Consider the following 18,106-nt stretch of genomic DNA (forward strand, 5'->3'; position numbering starts at 1 on the left):
ATATGGATAGCTCAGTGGGGTATGCTTTTGTAACAGAGATCCTTTTCTGACCTGCAGTTCATAAGTTATAATCCTAATATAACGCAGAGAGCTATGAACTACCATCAAAGAGCGAAATGCAAACTGCATTGTATAGGTTTTTTCCCAGTCTTTCATTATCTATTTCCAATATTGCTGAAAAGGTTTTTTTTTGGATAGAAATACTTTCTAATTAAAACAAATCAAATGTGTGTTTGAGAGAGAGAGAGGTATGGAGAGATGGGGACACTTATGGAGGGTGGTAATGAGGGAATCTGTGGAGATGGTGGTCATCGGGGAGAGGGGTGTCAAACAAATTGTTGCACCGACCCTAGATGGCTTTGACATTTTTAAAAAATCTGAGCTTTCCTTCTTTAACAAATTGTGTGATCCTGGCCACGTCAGAGATAACAGAGAAAGCTTAAAGGCTCTGTTAAATGCTTTTATGAAAAGCAGACTTTTATGTTCATATTGCAGACGTGTATGTGGCGGACATCTTAGTGGGTCTGTAGCTCAATGCTCTATTTATGGCAATGCTTGAAATGAAAAAAAAATACTCAGAGATCCCATAAATCTGGGGTAAAGGTGTGGCAGCATAAAAGGGTGGAGTCAAGAGGGGCGAGATGTGAAAGCAAAGTCTGACAGGCAACTTATAGATTTATTTTTAAAGCCTCTGCCGCAAAGAAATTGGCAGCAAGGGCAAATGTGACAGTAAACCTGTTCTGTCTTACTTAATTGGTCAGAAAGAAAACAGCAATTTAAAATATCTTATTGGGGTAAGGCGCCTGCGGCAGAGATCTTTCAGTGGAAAGCAATGTTCAGGGGATAATAATAGCGGTAAGGTAACATGTGGTTAGTGTCACAGTTTTGACTTATAAGGTGTCATAGAAAGTTAATGTGCCTGCTGCAAAGTACATCTACTATATGCAGATCACAGTGTTGTACTTTAGGCAGATAGGAAATTGGGTTATTGCTTCTGACACAGGTTTTTTTTTTGTCACTTGCAATTGATAAGTTGCAATCCTTCCACCAAAGCACAGTGAGCTATGAACCGACATTAAGCAGCAGCATGCAAATTGCAAGGGTCGACTTTAGAACCTTGTATTTTCTCATTCTGTTGTTATTCTAAGGTTGTTAAAAAGTGTTTCTTTGGGTAGTAGTAAAGTCTAATTAGCACAGATAATCCCAACCACTGTGTTAAGTTTTAAATTCGGAAATAGGTCCTGATGACCGCCAGACCCGTGATGAGGAGACTACCGTTGAGGTGGCGGTCTCCCCACCGGACCTATTATGACTTTTCCACTGGGCTGATGGGCGGGAAGCAATGTTCCCGCATGTCAGCCCAGTGGGAAAGTTGCAGCAGCATTGTCACCGGCTCATGAACATGGTCAGTGCAGGGGTCCCCTCTGTGGCCCCCTGCACTTGTTCTCCGCCAGCCTTTTCATGGTGGTTGAACCGCCATGAAAAGGCTGGCGTTGAACACAGTTGTAATCAGCAGAGCGGCGCGGAGTTCAGTGCCGCCCTGGCTGATTACAACCTGCACAGCCGTCATCCCGCCGGGATTGGAGCTCCTGGCAGGGACGGCAGTAGGCTGGCGGGTCTGCCTTCCAACCTCGTAATGTGGTAGTCGGACCGCCACAACCACGGCGGTCCAACCGCCATCACGAGCCTGGCTGTCTGTTGACTGCCAGACTCGTAAAAAGGCCCATTATGTGTCCCCAGACCATATACTATTAACATATAATACCTAGCAGAATGGACATGTGACTTCTACACCTTGTATCCCCCATTGCCTCACGTGGTGATCCCTCCACATCGATTTAACACTTGTATTATGTCATGTTTCTGGATAATACGTATGTATGATGTAAAGCACTCGATACCCTACATTGGGATGAGTCACGTTATAAAGGAATTAAATGCATTAATAAGTGTTATTTAAATCAATATTTGTGTACTTGATCATACAGACAGCTACATCGGACATTCTCTCAGTAAAAGCACCTCCCTTGCACACAAAGGTTGCTCAAAGTCAAAAACGACTTCCCCTGTAGAGCACTCTGCTGTCTTCTGGGCTATGCTCGTGCTACACAAATACCACATACATAGTTATACATAATTACATACATACTCACCCTTCTGGGAAACTACTTTGACAGATTCACTTCCGCAGGATATTTATTTTGATTGCTTTCTCTTCTCTTCACGGGGTTTAAGGTTTGTGCAGCTGACGTGTTGGTCTGGAAATCTGAAACTTGCCCATTAGGTTCTGGTTGCATTGGTAACCGTTTTCAAAATTATTTCCCAGTCTGTACATCAGGCGCGGCCCATCCTTTAGGGTGGAGGGGACACGCCCCCCCACCTTTTGCCCCTCATGAAGAGTGCCGGTCAGGTTGAACAAAGGTCAGCCTGACAGACACTCTTCATGTTCAGGTCAGACAGCCAGGAGCAGACATGTGCGATTTGCGCAGACTCCTGGCTGCCTAAGCTGAACTTTGCTGGGCTGAAGAGGTCACAGCTCCTGTGGGCATGACCTCCTCGGCTCAGCAAAGGTGCCTCGAGGCCCTCCCCCGGGCGACGAGGGAAGCGTCACCAATTGACTTCGACCTGGGCGCTTCAGGTTTAAGCCCTGAATCGCCCAGCGCGAGTGTCAATCAGTGACTCCGCGTCACAGAGTGGGGTGGGGTCAGCAGTCTAACTGACCCCATCCCACTCTGTGACGAAGTCGGGACTGCTGCCTTCCCTCATTGGCTGACCTAAGGTCAGCCAGTGAGGGAAGGCAGCAGTCCCAACCCTCCTGGGACCTCCGAGGCTGAAGGTAAGTGTGTGTGAGATCTTTTTAAATTAATGTTTGGTGCGTGTGTGCGCACGTTTGAATGTTGATGAGTGTTGTTAATGGATGTGCGTGCGTGCATGTGTGTGTGAAAGAATGAGTGTGTGTGTGCTTCCCGCCCACTCCCTCCCTCCTAAAACTGCTGTCCGCCACTGATATACATTGCTGCCTTTATGAAGATGCGTCTATCTTCTCTGTGGGGGGGACAAGTGTGCAGGTGTGTGCTGATGTCTCCCCACCGTAAATTAACCAGATCTCCTAGTTTAACATATATCATGGTCCCTAATCCAGGGAACCACCAGGACATCAGCTCCAGTTCTCCCACAGAGTTGCGCTTGGCATCTATCAAAGTCATCCATGGTGCTGAACTTTTTGTAGGACAACATGAGCTCATGACACTCTTTCTCATTCAGCCTTCTCACCATTTCTGTCTCAGACCAAGTACCCAGCATCCTGAGCAAACAAGAATACATAAAGCGTCACATTTCATTTTTCTAGGCGGCCAATAGTTTTACAAGATCTGGGTAAAAGCTGATATTCTCAGTTGGGACCTCTGGATCTAAATGCCATCTCTCTATGTGAATCTGGCTATGAGCAAGAAGAGACCTATAAGAGCTTCCTTGTCCCATGTGGATCAGGGCAAATGGATCGTATCTCCAGGAATCCCAAAACATTACTAGCCTACCTCCCTAATTAGCCACAACAACCACAATCATCAAACATTTTATATAAACACATCTTCTGATTTTGTTATGAATTTGCCTACCAGCGTGGAGCCATCTTAATTACTCATTTAAGCACCAAGTAGAAACCAGGACAAGGGAGAGGCACAAACACTGTGGAATGAATGCTACAACTGCCTGGACTGTGTTGCTTGCAGCTTATCAAGCAAACAGTGAATGCAGGCCACACGTACCGCTGATCACACGTGAAAGCCAGGTCTATCTGTTGGGGAACAAATATTAGCCTCATTGAGTGTTTAATAAGTCACCAACAAAGGCCCTTTTATAAAATGATAGGTGGTGTCAATATTTGGAAAGGTGGGGGCAGCTGGAGAGATGCTAAAGAAGTAAATGGCTTCTCCCACTATAGTGAATGGTTTAAATTCATAGGATATACTACATTTGCAAGAGAATCTATGAATGTTACTCACCTTACAACCCCAGGCTTTGGTTGGCCTTTCGTTGCCATGCGTCTTGTGAACCAATGGGTTCGAATGCTACCCAGAGTCAGTGGTTTATGCTCATTGCAAGCATTCTCCCATCTTCCTTGGGTGTTTGATGTGTGTTCTGAAATTAAGAAGGACCTCAGCATCTTAGTGTTAGTGAATGTTCAAGCGGTCAATACTATGTTGTGCTGTTTTATGTGTGTAGAGTCCCATAGCAGTAAAAAAAGAACTGGGACTCAGGATGTTTTTTATAGAAGGCTCTTTTGATGATGATCCATTGGGGAATATGTATGTCCTAAACCAGTTTTGAGTCAGGTTGGTAGAGCAGTTGGCAGAGCTCTTTGGGAACCTTTCCAGGTGACTTCAGTGGGACGGCGGTAGGTTTGTGCACCTCGAAGAGGGTTTGAAAGAGTAGGCGATGGAAGGATAGTGAACGTAATAGGCTAGGTTGATCTTGCAGCTTGGAGTTGATACTGTACTTCATGTATCAGTTCATATCTCTGTGATGCTCTATGGGATTTGTGCCAGGCGGGATATCTGTGCAAGTGGGTTGAGGTGACAGCTATTGCGAGAGAGGGGACTCCTTTCTTCGCAGTGGTGATGGCTGGTGTTATATTAAACCAACATTTACTACCCATCTACCTTTGTAATCTTTAATGAAAATAGATCTTCCTAGCAGACTAACATATGCAATGTGGAGAGGAAACGGACAGCCTTTATAAGGAAGTCTTTTCCACGCAATGCATACGTATCTTACATATATTTGCCATGCATGGAAAAGACATCTATGTAATAAAGGCAGCAGTCGCTGCTGGATACGGGCCAAAGTGGTGGGGTGGGGAGAACAAAACAAAAGTAAAAAGATATATTTAAAAAACTTACCTTGACCGTACCACCGCTTTCCGCTGCAATGCAGGCTCTCAGCCTGCCCTGCAGCCAATCCTGATGCTGCTCAAAGCAGCGTTACGATTGGCTGGAGCGCCCTGGCTTGGCGCACCGAGGTAGAGTGGAAGTCTCTGCCTGCTCTCTCCACCCAGCAACACAGTGCCGGGTTGGAGGGAGCCCTGTGTGCATGTGTGTTTGGCCAGCCCAAGATGGCCACCAAACATACATGCGCGCTGAGAGGAGAGTGATGTGCACTCCCCTCCATGGCTGTCATCCCCCAAAGGCCCCGCCCCTTTAAAACTAAAACGATAAGAGACATAGGCCCTCATTACAACTTTGGGGGGCGGCGGAGGCCGCCCGCCAAAGTTGCGCGTCGTGAATACCGCACCGCGGTCAGAAGACCGCGGCGGGTATTCAGAGTTTTCCCCTGGGCTGGCGGGCGGCCGCCGAAAGGCCGCCCGCCAGCCCAGGGGAAAACGACCTTCCCACCATGAAGCCGGCTCGTAATCGAGCCGGTGGAGTGGGAAGGTGCGACGGGTGCTACTGCACCCGTCGCGTATTTCACTGTCTGCTATGCAGACAGTGAAATACATTTTGGGGCCCTCTTACGGGGGCCCCTGCAGTGCCCATGCCGTTGGCATGGGCACTGCAGGGGCCCCCAGGGGCCCCGCGACTCCCCCTCCCGCCATCCGGTTCCCGGCGGGAGAACCGCCAGGAACTGGATGGCGGGAGGGGGAGTCGGAATCCCCAAGCCGGCGCAGCAAGCTGCGCCGGCTTCGAGGATTCCTTGGGGGCAGCGGGAAACCGGCGGGAGACCGCCGGTTTCCCTTCTCTGACCGCGGCTAAGCCCCCGCGGTCAGAATGCCCCGCGGGGCACCGCCGGCCTGTCGGCGGTGCTCCCGCGTGCAGCGGCCCTGGCGGTTCTATACCGCCAGGGTCGTAATGAGGGCCATAGTTTATTATCGTTTTATTTTTAAAGGTTTGTTGCTGCTGGCGGGGTGGGAGTGGGGGCGGAAGAGCCGCCACTGATAAGTCTGCATGGAAAAGGCATGCATAGCTGTATAGACATACATTCAATGTAGTGTTGCCTCTAAGAAGAACGCATGAGTACAAGTGCATTGCTAATTCCACCTTAGGTTCTGATCCTGTTCCATTCTCTCTGAAAACTGTGACAGTGATCACATTTTAAAGTCATATAATGCTGATTTATTTCAGTATCCTTACTAACGCACTCCAAAATCTCTCCTCTCGAGGAGGCAAAGTGATTCCTTGTGAATCAGGTTTTTACAGTCTTTAAAGCTTCTTGAGTCAGTATATAGTCAACGATTACTTTTTAGACTCTGTCATCTTTCATTCGTAATCTATTCCGCTTTGATATTTATATTAACAACTCTGTCACCTGTAGGCAAACTCCTTTATCTCACTGTGATGTTATCGCGGGCAAATCCCTTTATCTCACTGACTCAGCTGCTCAGCTCTAGGATGCCTTAGTTTGTAATCTGCCTAAGGTAGGATGTACTTCCTATGTTCATATCTGCAGAAGGCGACTCAAAAGGATATTACCTCAAAGATTTTGCAGCAAATAATCCTCACACAAAATACACATCCACTTCTTTTGGAAAAACTCTTAAAAGTCCTCATTTGTAGGACAGAACAGTGTTTATCTACTCTTATTATTTATTAATATGGCAAGAGCATTCATATGGTCGAAGGCAGTGGGGGTAGGCCACCCGTGGTGGATGGGTTGCAAGGGTAGGCCATGGGCGAGGCTGCAGGCCAGGCCCTGTGGCCAGCCCCTGCTGTGCATGGCCAAAAGCTGTGAGGTGTGGCCAGGCCCTGCTCAAACATCTGCTGCAAATGGCCAAACGTTGCCTCGCACATGGGCACAGAGCCGGGCTTGACCACATGCCAGGTCCTATGCACAATTCAGGCATGGCCCAGGCTGTGCGCAGCTGGGTTCTTAATTAGGTACATCATTAAAAAAACAATGAAATTCACTGAAAACACATAGTTAAAAACTCAGTTATGGTTCTGGCTGAAGCACACAAAAGTACTGAAAGTCACCAATTATAGTTATCAACCCACACAAGATATGTGCCGTCCGCCATGCTCAAAACACAAATTTGGCAATGACGCAGAAACACTAAAACAGTTATGAAGATAACTACATGGTGAGTTGCACTAGTTATGGCTTGTGTTGTGTGCATTGATAACAAGTTATGGTTTTGGCTCAAATGTGACAAACCACTGGAATGAGCTAGTTATGATTACCAGCGTACACAATATATGTCATACCTTGTGCTTTCTGCCATGCTCAAAACATCAATTAACACACAGTTGAAAAATAAAGGGAAGAGCACAAAAGACATGTGGACTGATTATGAGTTTGACAAACGGGAGAACCCGTCCGTCATACTCCCGACAGGGTGGCCGCTGCCTTCATGGTGATCACTCCGCCGGAACTATTAGGTGTTTCCCGCTAGGCCGGTAGGTAGAAACCTCTGTTTCTGCCCGCTGGCCTACCGGGAAACAGGAGGCAGCATTGTCTCTGGCTCAAAATCGAGCCAGCGGCAATGCTGTCACCAGCAGGTGCTCCACCACCCTTGCAAAGTTCACTGTCTGCACGCAGACAGTGAACATTGCGACAGTGGTGGTCAAGTGGTCCCCTGCACCTCCAGCCTCGTAATCAGCCCCATGGTGTGTGATGCAAGTTATGACCCTGCCACTAACCCGCTGAGGGTACTCAAGCTCTGCTGTGCCACGGCCCTGTACCCCACATGTTGTGCATAGAAAACCACCTTCTGGCTTGTAATGCTATATTGATAAATCGTATTAGCCCTATTCCAAAAAAGTACATTTCACACAACCTTTTACTTACTAATCCAGCTCAGATTGCTAAAGAAAAAAATGCTTACCTTATTTTGTAGGCACACGTCCTTGTTGGCACACGTGTTCAAAATGAGGCAAAGGCCTTGTTGATGTTTATCCGTGCTGCTGCACAGTGTGGCTAAAGATCATTGCCAAAGCTACTAGATCTTGTAGGCTAGACCTATTGGCTTTGTTAATGTTTTTTTAAAAACATTTTTCGAGTTCATAATTCCTAAACAGGATTTGCAAATCTAGAGCAAGCTTTATAGCCGAAGTGAATCAAATATTGACTTGCAAATACTCAACCTCTAAAATGTCAACTAGGAACCACAGTACTGAAACATATGGTATGTCTGTATGGTATATGTGCGAGCTCCAAGGTATAGTTATAGTTAGGACCGGGTTTCCATGGGAAACTAATTTCTTGGTTCATTAATAACTGTGGGGCCATTTGGCAAATCTTCACCAAGCTTTCCAGAAAAGGTTTAGCCAACTCAGCTTCTTCCTGAAAAGTTTTGGGGTTATTCATCATGCGGAGGACTGAAAAAAACACATCATCCTTGTGCAATTTGCATTGGACAATTGGCTGCCTCACATCAAAAATGATGTCTGGCAGCAATTTTAAGACTCAGGGCTTCATTACAAGGCTGGCGGTCTTAAGACCGCCAGCTCCATGGTGGTGGTCAGGACCGCCACTGGTGTAGCAGTCTGACCGCCACATTAAGACCCTGGCAGTCAGACAACCAGGTTTCCACCATCTCGGCCGGGATCGGTAATCCTGACGGGTTGACGGCAGGTGGAGATCGTAATCCGCCACTTCAGTGCTGTATGCAGCGCTGCCCTCCGGATTACTATCTCGTTCTCCGCTAGCCTTTTTATAGCGGTTTCATCGCCATGGAACGCCGGCGGAGAGCAGGTGCAGGAGGTCACAGAGGGCCACTGCACTGCCCATGCACTTGGAATGGGCAGTGCAGGGGTCTCCCTTCCGAGCACCCTCGCAGCGTTCATTGTCTGCCAGGGTACTGGGTGCACCCTGAAGGCAACAGCATTGCCGCCGGCTCGATTTTGTGCCAGAGACAATGCTGCCATCTTTTTCTCGCTAGGCTGATGGGTGGAAACCGAAGTTTCAACCCGTCGGCATAGCAGGAAACAACTAATAGGTCCAGAGGGGTGGCCGCGCTGTTGGGAATTTGACGAATGGGCTTTCCCATCCGTCAAACTCGTAATTGGGCCCTCAGTGTCTAGAAACAAAAACAAAACATATAGGGGTGCAGAGTAGGGATACTCTGACCCTATAGGTCTTGTAGTGAGGCAAAAATCAGATACATTTTTTTAACAGTACTGCAGCATTGTGGTATAATGTTAGAAAAAGTGCGGACTCCCTCCCTTTTAATTTGAAGTCCCCCTACGTGGGTCAGAGCTTAGGGGTCACTGCATCAAAAAAGCAAAAGAGGAGGTATGCAGCCCCCGGCTATTTAATGGCCCCTGGGACCCCATCTCATAGGTCCTTCATGATTATTATTTTTTTATGGAGAAGGAGGTGTGCGGACCCCTTCCCAAGCTATATAATGGCCTCAGAGACCCCATTTCCTGGATCCTTCCTGCACCAAAACAATCCTGGGAGGCTTTTTCCTCTTCCTGAGAGTGAAGAATGCAGCACACATGGAAAGAGGAAAAAGCAAGGAGAAATAAAGATATTTCTCCTCGTTGCGCCCAAGCAAAAACAACAAGTGATGGACGGAATGCTGAACATTGTCAAACATTCACCCCCAGTACAGTAATCTGGGCCTAAATCCATCGTTTTTTTGCTGCCCATGCCATTCCAGTTTGGACCCAGCCATATGCAAATCAGTCTTGACCCTGTTCCCCATGGGAACAGTCCAGCCCGAACTGCTAGGCCAGGTCTTCCCTGGACTGGAAACAAGCATCCTGGGACCGGTTTCGGGGTTTCACCCCTCATCAGCCAGGCTAGCTTGAATCCAGTGGCATGGGAAGCACGGGACCCACGTCTGGGCATACCCTTCCCACTTAGGGCGACAAAGCAAAAACAACAAGTGATGGACGGAATGCTGAACATTGTCAAACATTCACCCCCAGTACAGTGATCTGGGCCTAAATCCATCGTTTTTTTGCTGCCCATGCCATTCCAGTTTGGACCCAGCCATATGCAAATCAGTCTTGACCCTGTTCCCCATGGGAACAGTCCAGCCCGAACTCCTAGGCCAGGTCTTCCCTTGACTGGAAACAAGCATCCTGGGACCGGTTTCGGGGTTTCACCCCTCATCAGCCAGGCTAGCTTGAATCCAGTGGCATGGGAAGCACAGGACCCACGTCTGGGCATACCCTTCCCACTTAGGGCGACAAAGCAAAAACAACAAGTGATGGACGGAATGCTGAACATTGTCAAACATTCACCCCCAGTACAGTGATCTGGGCCTAAATCCATCGTTTTTTTGCTGCCCATGCCATTCCAGTTTGGACCCAGCCATATGCAAATCAGTCTTGACCCTGTTCCCCATGGGAACAGTCCAGCCCGAACTGCTAGGCCAGGTCTTCCCTGGACTGGAAACAAGCATCCTGGGACCGTTTCGGGGTTTCACCCCTCATCAGCCAGGCTAGCTTGAATCCAGCGGCATGGGAAGCAGGGTTAATAAATCTGGGGATGCATCAGAATTCATGGGTGTTGCATGGGAACACCCACCACAACACCCATGGAATTCCTCCCTTGAGCAGAGTAAGGCAAGATAGTGATTTGTGCTGCACTGCCTTACTCCATTTAAAGCCAGGTAAAGCCACTTTGCGTAGAGTCATAGATATGGCTGCAAGGAATGCACCGCCATTAAATCACAAAAATTGACATAACTGTGGTGCAAGGGCATCATAAATATGTCCCCCTGTGTGCAGCAGGACAGAAGGATCTCATTAAGCCAGGGGATTTAGGTCAGGTGTAGGCAGGCATGAGTAGACCCCACAGGCAGGCATCCTAAGGGTTTGCAGTGCTGGTGGTTGCATGTAGCAGTGGGAGTAGCTCATGTAATTTGCTGTAGAGTAATTACATGAAATTACAGCAAAATTGCACAGGATTATGCAGAATTATGCAAGGAGGACAATTCAGCATTTAGTGGGACAGAACACGAACATCCACTCATGCTCAATAACGGCCTCACTATGAGGCTGCTGTTCCTAGGGCCACAGCCCTGTGGTGGCAGTCGGACCGCTGCGGCTGTGGTGATCCAACCGTCACATTACAACATTGGCAGGCAGACCCAACTAAAGACCGCCTTTTTTGCCAGGAACATGGTTCCTGACATGACGGCGGTTGGGTTTGTAACCAGGCAGGGTGGAGCTGAACTCAGCACCGCCTGGCTGATTACAACCCTACTTTCTGCCATCCTTTTCATGGCCCCACCATGAAAAATCTGGCAGAAAGTCAGTGCTGGGGGCCACAGGGGCTCCCCTGCCCAGCAGCATTTGAATGTGCACTGTCAGCTTTGCAGACAGTACACATTCCAAGGATGCTGAAGTGGTGGAATATTGGCCTCGGACTCCTTAAAGGCACAGAGGCCAATATCCTATCATTGTTCCTACTGGGACTGCAGTCCCATCAGTTTCTGGCACCATGAGTAACACGCGGCATCATCCTGTGGTAGCCACGGGGACATCTGACAATACTGCAAAGGTGCAGCAAACAGAAACAGGAAAGAGAAAAATATAGCTAAGGAAACAGGCATTACAGACAACATTGTGTGAAAATAGAAGTAAAAAGCAACAAAGAATGTTAGAAGATGGAGGAAAAGGGGAGATATCTGATCATGTCAAAACACAGAGAAATAGGGGATAGACAAATGGACATAGGTACAGGTATAGGTCTGAATCCCAGAGGAAGATGACAGAACACAAAAGAGGTACAGCAGCTCATGATGCCCCGGGTGTTGTTTTAGTTGGCGTGAATTGGTGGTTAAAAGAACACAAGGTTGAGGAATAAGGTCAACAAAAGGATGGAGATGCAAACAGAGTTACTGGCGACCCTAGGGAATTAGCTTGAAGAGATGAAGATGTCTCCTGTGTCCTTTTCTACAGTGAGGCAGCATCCTGGCACTATACCAGGAGTTAAAGTAGTCAAAAAAGAATAAACAATATGGTGGGGGTTTGGTGATGGCGATTGCCTAGGGACGAGAGATATGGGAGGAAGGAGAGTTGAGAGAAAATTAAGCTGCAAAGAGGGAGGAGGAATGTGAATGGGTAAGTTTGAAGAATGGGGAATTAATGGAACCAAGGTGGAGTAGTGGTGCTTTTCAGGTGTTAATAGCAGTATTCGGACAAAATATTGAGTTAAAAATATCGAGGCACACAAATATCAACTTTTTACTATTGTGATACACAAATATCGTGATGCAGGAATATCATTGACAAAAGAATCGATTTTTTTAAGTAAGTTATATCGAGGTTAAAAATTTCTATGTTGTTAATATCATTTACAAATAAAGAATAACATTTTTTAATTATATTTATGTATTTTACTATATGTTTTAATTGTATATATGTGATAAATTGTATGATTATTAATGTTTTTTATATCGTTTGAACATTTTTAGTTGTTTTCAAATTTAATTGAATTATTAATTGTGATTTTTAGTGATGTAGCGGGTTGTGGGGCTTGTAGGGGTACAGGTTGGGAAGTAAATTCATTATAATTCATTTTGATTATAATTATTTAATTGATAATTAATTATGTAAATTGTGTAATTAATGTATTTTTAAGCTATGTTTTAGATGTGTGCTGTGGGGCTTGTAGGGGTAAAGGGTGGGAAGTTAATTATAATGAATTGATAATTTGAATTAATAATTATTTAATTGATATCTAATTGCATAAATAAGGTAATTAATTTATTGTTTAAGTTATGTTTTAGGTGTGGGTTCTGGGGTTTTCTAGAGGTAAAGGGTGGAAAGTTAATTAAATATAATTAACTAATAATTAATTGTATATAACTTTGTATAATATTAATTATGTAATTGATAACTAATTATGTAAATAGTGTAGTTAATGTATACTTTAGTTATGTTTTAGGGGCAGGTTGTAGGATATGTATGGGTAAAGGGTGTGAAGTTAATTATAAGTAAATAATAATTAATTTTGTAAGTAATATTAATTATTTAATTGAGAATGAACTATGTAAATTGTGTAATTAAGATATTTTAAAGTTATATTTTAGGTGAGAGTTGTTGGGTTTGTAGGGGTAAAGGGTGGGAAGCTAACTAATTATTAATTTATTATCAATTACTTGATTTATAATTATGTTAAGTATGAAATTATCATATTTGTTAAATTCTATTATAGGTGTGTATTGTTTAGTTTGTAGAGGAATAGGGTGGGAAATTATTTAAGTTACTACAAGTTAAAAAAAAAATATTCATATATTTATAATTGTTTTTTAATTACTTAATATGTTAATTGTGTTATACTTTTTTGATTGCCAATACATCATATTAATATTATGTGTTTTAATTGATAACAATTATTACAAATTGTAATAATTATGTCATTTGTTTTATTTTCATTAAAATTTAGACATACAGGGCCTGATTACGAGTTCGTTGGACGGTTTTGCCCATCCGCCGAACTTCTGATGGGGAGTTTGCCGCCATAATGGCTACCTCCCCGCTGTGCCCATTACGAGTTTCCCACTGGTGGAGAACGAGGTCGTAATCCTGAGGGCACTGCTGCCCTGGCAGATTGGGACCACCACAACCCGCCAGACCGCTAGGACAACTCATCCTGGAGGTCCGACTACGACACTACCACCGTGGTGATAATGTGGTGCTCCAACCGCCACCACGAGTCTGCCGGTCAAGTGACCACCAGACTCGTAATGAGGGACATAGTTTTTATATTTAGAATTTTATATTTTGGGGTATATATAGGTGTTCAATTTTGTTATTTGTTTGAAGTGAATTACTCTCTCTCTCTCTCTGTTGTTGCACTTAATGGAGTGGGAATAGTATAGTTTACCCCCTCCTGAGTCCAAAGCATTTCATTCTGTTGCTCCAACTGGAGTGGGAATAGTAAGTTATACCCCTCCTGAGTCCAGCACTTTCCCTACTGTTGCACTGACTGGAGTGGATATAGTACATTTTACCCATCTCAGGTCCAATGCTTTCCCTACTGTTGCACCTTCTGAAGTGGGAATAGTAAACTTTACCCCTCCTGAGTCCAACACTTTTCCTACTGTTGCAGTGACTAGAGGGGAAATAGTACATTTTAACACTCCGGTGTACAATGCTTTCCCAACTGTTGCACAGACTGGAGTGGGAATAGCACATTTCACCACTCCTGAGTCCAGTGCTTTCCCTACTGTTTCACAGACTGAAGTGGAAAGAGTATATTTTACCCCTCCAGTGTCGAACACTTTCCCTACTCTTGCACAGACTGGAGTGGGAATAGTCCAACGTTTTCCCTACTATTGCACCAACTAGATTGGAAATAGTAAATGTCACCCCTCTTGAGTCCAACGCTTTCCCTACTGTTGCACAGACTGGAGTGGGAATAGTAAACCTTACTACTCCTGAGTCCAACACTTTCCCTACCGTTGCACACACTGGAGTGGAAATAGTAAATTTTACCCTTCTGGTGTCCAACGCTTTCCCTACGGTTGCACAGACTGGAGTGGGAAAAGTACATTTTACCCCTTCTGCATCCAATGCTTTGCCGACTGCTGCACATACTGGAGTGGGAATAGTATATTTATTATTCCTAGAGTTTAACAGTTTGTTAGCGTTGTTTAAATATGTATGATTATTATGTGTTTGTGTATTTCATTTTATATTTTTCATATATACAAATTTATGTAATTTTTAACACATTTTTAATAAAAAGTGTTATTATCTATTGTTAATAACGTGTAATTAAATTGGAAAGATTTTAAAGTTTTTTGCAGTTCATTTGTCACATGTTTTATTCTTTTTTATGTGTATGTAAATATATATATATATATATATATATATATATATAGAGAGAGAGAGATATATATGCATATGCATATAATATATATCTACTTGTTATATCAGTATATTAAAAAAATTGAAATGTATAATATAAAATAAAATTAGTACGTTTTATAATAGTTTTACATTATATATATCTTCATATATATATATAAGTATATAATCACATACATATATGTGTGTGTTTGTTTAAAGAAGTATATGTTAATATACATATTGTAAATATTATTACACCTTATTTGATTATATTATATTAAGGTTATATATTAGAATATTTTAAAAAAGGAAGACAGCACTCTGGATGCAAAAATAGAATTTTTAATCCTGGAGAAAGGTACAGGAACGCATTGCAGCAATGAATGCCTTTCTCAACCTGTGAGGCACTATATTGCCTCTCCCTTTTATTTTTCACGTGCTGACAATCTCTACCAATCACCACTGTGTTTTCACATTTTCTAAAATAGTATCTCTGTTATCTAATCTTTAATTGGTTTCATCATAGTCACATGTTTTCAAGATATAGTAAAAATAGTAAAAATACTATATTATCTTTATGTCTCGCAATAATCACAGTTGTTCATCTACATTATTGCCCTAAATGCTTAAATCATTTATGTATATTTCTCTGTAGGAGTTTTCCTTTAACAATCCATCTTCATATAATAAACAAATATCTGAACCTACAGCAAACAAAATCCATTTTGCAAATACTACATCCATACTTTTAAATTTGTGCTGTATAAATCGGGCATTCTACTAATTTTTAAGCAATCGTAGGAAATGTATGGAAACTTCTATGATCACGCCCCAGTGGGCGAAATATCTTAACTTCTTTGCTTCACCCTGTTCAGATCTTCTTGTTGTCTATCTGAAAAAAACATGCATAGTGATTAACCAATTTATACAGCACTAATTTATAAGTATGGATGTAGTAATTGCAAAATGGATTTATTTTGTTTGCTGGAGGATAGAATATTTTTTATTGTATAAAGTTGAATTGTTAAAGGAAAACTCCTGCAAAAAAAAAAATATAAATTAATTAAACATTTGGGGCAATAATGTAGCCAAACAACTGTGATTTTTGTGAGAGGTAAGATAATATAGTATTTTTACTATTTTTACTATGTCTTGAAAACATGTGACTATGATGAACTAATTAGAGATTAGATAACTGAGATAACCTTTTAAAAAATTTGAAAACACGGTGATGATTGGTAGAGATTGTTAACTCGTTAACTGTGAGGCAATATGGCGCCTCACAGGTTGAAAAAGGCATTTAGGCCCTCATTACAACCCTGGCGGTCGGTGTTAAAGCAGCGGTAATACCGCCAACAGGCCGGCGGTACAAAAAATGGGATCTGGACCCAGGCAGTTACCGCTGTCCAACACCACCACTTTAACACACCGACCGCCAGGGTGGTAACGGCCGCTGGGCTGGAGCGGGTCTCCAGCCCGGCGGCAGTCACATTCCCACCCTTGGATTACGACCCGGCCTACCACCATGGTTTCCGTGGTTTTTGTACCACCACGAATACCATGGAGGTAGGCACTATCACTGCCAGGGAATCCTTTCCCTGGCACTGATAGGGGTCTCCCCCGCCCCACACCCCCTCTCCAGAGTCCTCCCCCACTCTCCCCCATCCGCTCCTGCCCCCGCACATATACACACCCACACGCGCACCCATATACACACACATGCACACACGCATACCCACCTCCACCCACGCATGCACACATACATACCCACACACCACAACATACACCAACATACCTTGTCACACACATGCATCAACTACACACAACACTCACAATCACTCATTCATGCATGCATCCAACACGACACACACCCACATGCATGCATCCCAAAACATACACCTCCCCCCCACATACACACAACACCCCACACCCCCCTCTCCGGTCAGAGAACCCGATTTACCTGCTTGCAGGGGGTCCTCCGGCTGGAGACGGTCCACGGCGCTGCTGTCAGCAGCAGTGTCCGCTAGCAAAACACCGCCAGGCCGTATCATTGCTCATGATACGGTCGGTGGTGTTTTGCTGGCGTGGCGGTGCTGCTCTCATGACCGTCGGCGGTGTTCCACCAGATTTCTGGCGGAATACCGTCAGCGGTCATAATACGCGTTGCCGGCTGGTAGCCACAGCGGCGGTATGTTGGCGGCCATTGCTGTGGCGGTAGGCGGTCATTACCGCCAATGTTGTAATGAGGACCTATGAGGGCCTTAGTGCCTAAACGAGCTCCTGTACCTTGCTCCAGGATTAAAAATTATATTTTTGCATCCAGAGTGCTGTCCTCCTTTTGATAGTGTGAGGAGAAAGTGGATTACATTAGTTGACGTGGCACAGCGACACAACAGCACCACGGGCGATTTGGTGCTTCACAGCATCGTCGAAACCAAGCAGTGAAGATATATATATTTTTGTGCATATTTTTTTATATTAGTGTAAAGCGATATTTTTTTCCAATATTGTTTTACTTACCTTTATATGTATAGATAAACAATATTTTTGTGATCGATATTTTTGACACAATGGCCCTCATTATGACTCCGGCGGGCGGCGGAGGCCGCCCGCCAGAATTCCGCCCTCCGTAATACCGCTCCGCGGTCAGAAGACCGCGGAGGGTATTATGAGTTTTTCCCTGGGCTGGCGGGCGGTCTCCAAAAGACCGCCCGCCAGCCCAGGGAAAAACTCCCTTCCCACGAGGATGCCGGCTCGTAATAGAGCCGGCGGAGTGGGAAGGTGCGACGGGTGCTGTTGCACACGTCGCGTATTTCACTGTCTGCAAGGCAGACAGTGAAATACATTTTGGGGCCCTCTTACGGGGGCCCCTGCAGTGACCATGCCGTTGGCATGGGCACTGCAGGGGCCCCCAGGGGCCCCGCGACTCCCCCTCCCGCCATCCGGTTCCCGGCGGGAGAACCGCCAGGAACTGGATGGCGGGAGGGGGAGTCGGAATCCCCAAGCCGGCACAGCAAGCTGCGCCGGCTTGGAGGATTCCTTGGGGGCAGCGGGAAACCGGCGGGAGACCGCCGGTTTCCCTTCTCTGACCGCGGCTAAGCCGCCGCGGTCAGAATGCCCCGCGGGGCACCGCCGGCCTGTCGGCGGTGCCTCCGCATCCAGCGGCCCTGGCAGTTACAAACCGCCAGGGTCGTAATGAGGGCCAATGTTTTTGTATCACAATATTTTTGGTTTCAATATTATGGCAGTGAGCTGTTACAGGCAGACAAATAAAACAACAGCAGATTTCAAGGACTAGAAGGGAGGAACACATTGGAGAGTAAGGCAGTAGGAGTCTCGGCAAGCAAAGGATTCAA

General features: G+C 45.1%; 1 protein-coding gene across 8 annotated transcripts in view; it reads right to left on the minus strand.

Moving 5' to 3' along the window:
- Window positions 1-18,106, minus strand: part of CELF4 (CUGBP Elav-like family member 4) — a 1,197,256-nt gene that overhangs the window by 232,077 nt on the left and 947,073 nt on the right. The window lies entirely within an intron of this gene.

This window comes from Pleurodeles waltl, chromosome 1_1 (genome assembly GCF_031143425.1).
Source record: "Pleurodeles waltl isolate 20211129_DDA chromosome 1_1, aPleWal1.hap1.20221129, whole genome shotgun sequence".
Taxonomy (NCBI): domain Eukaryota; kingdom Metazoa; phylum Chordata; class Amphibia; order Caudata; family Salamandridae; genus Pleurodeles; species Pleurodeles waltl.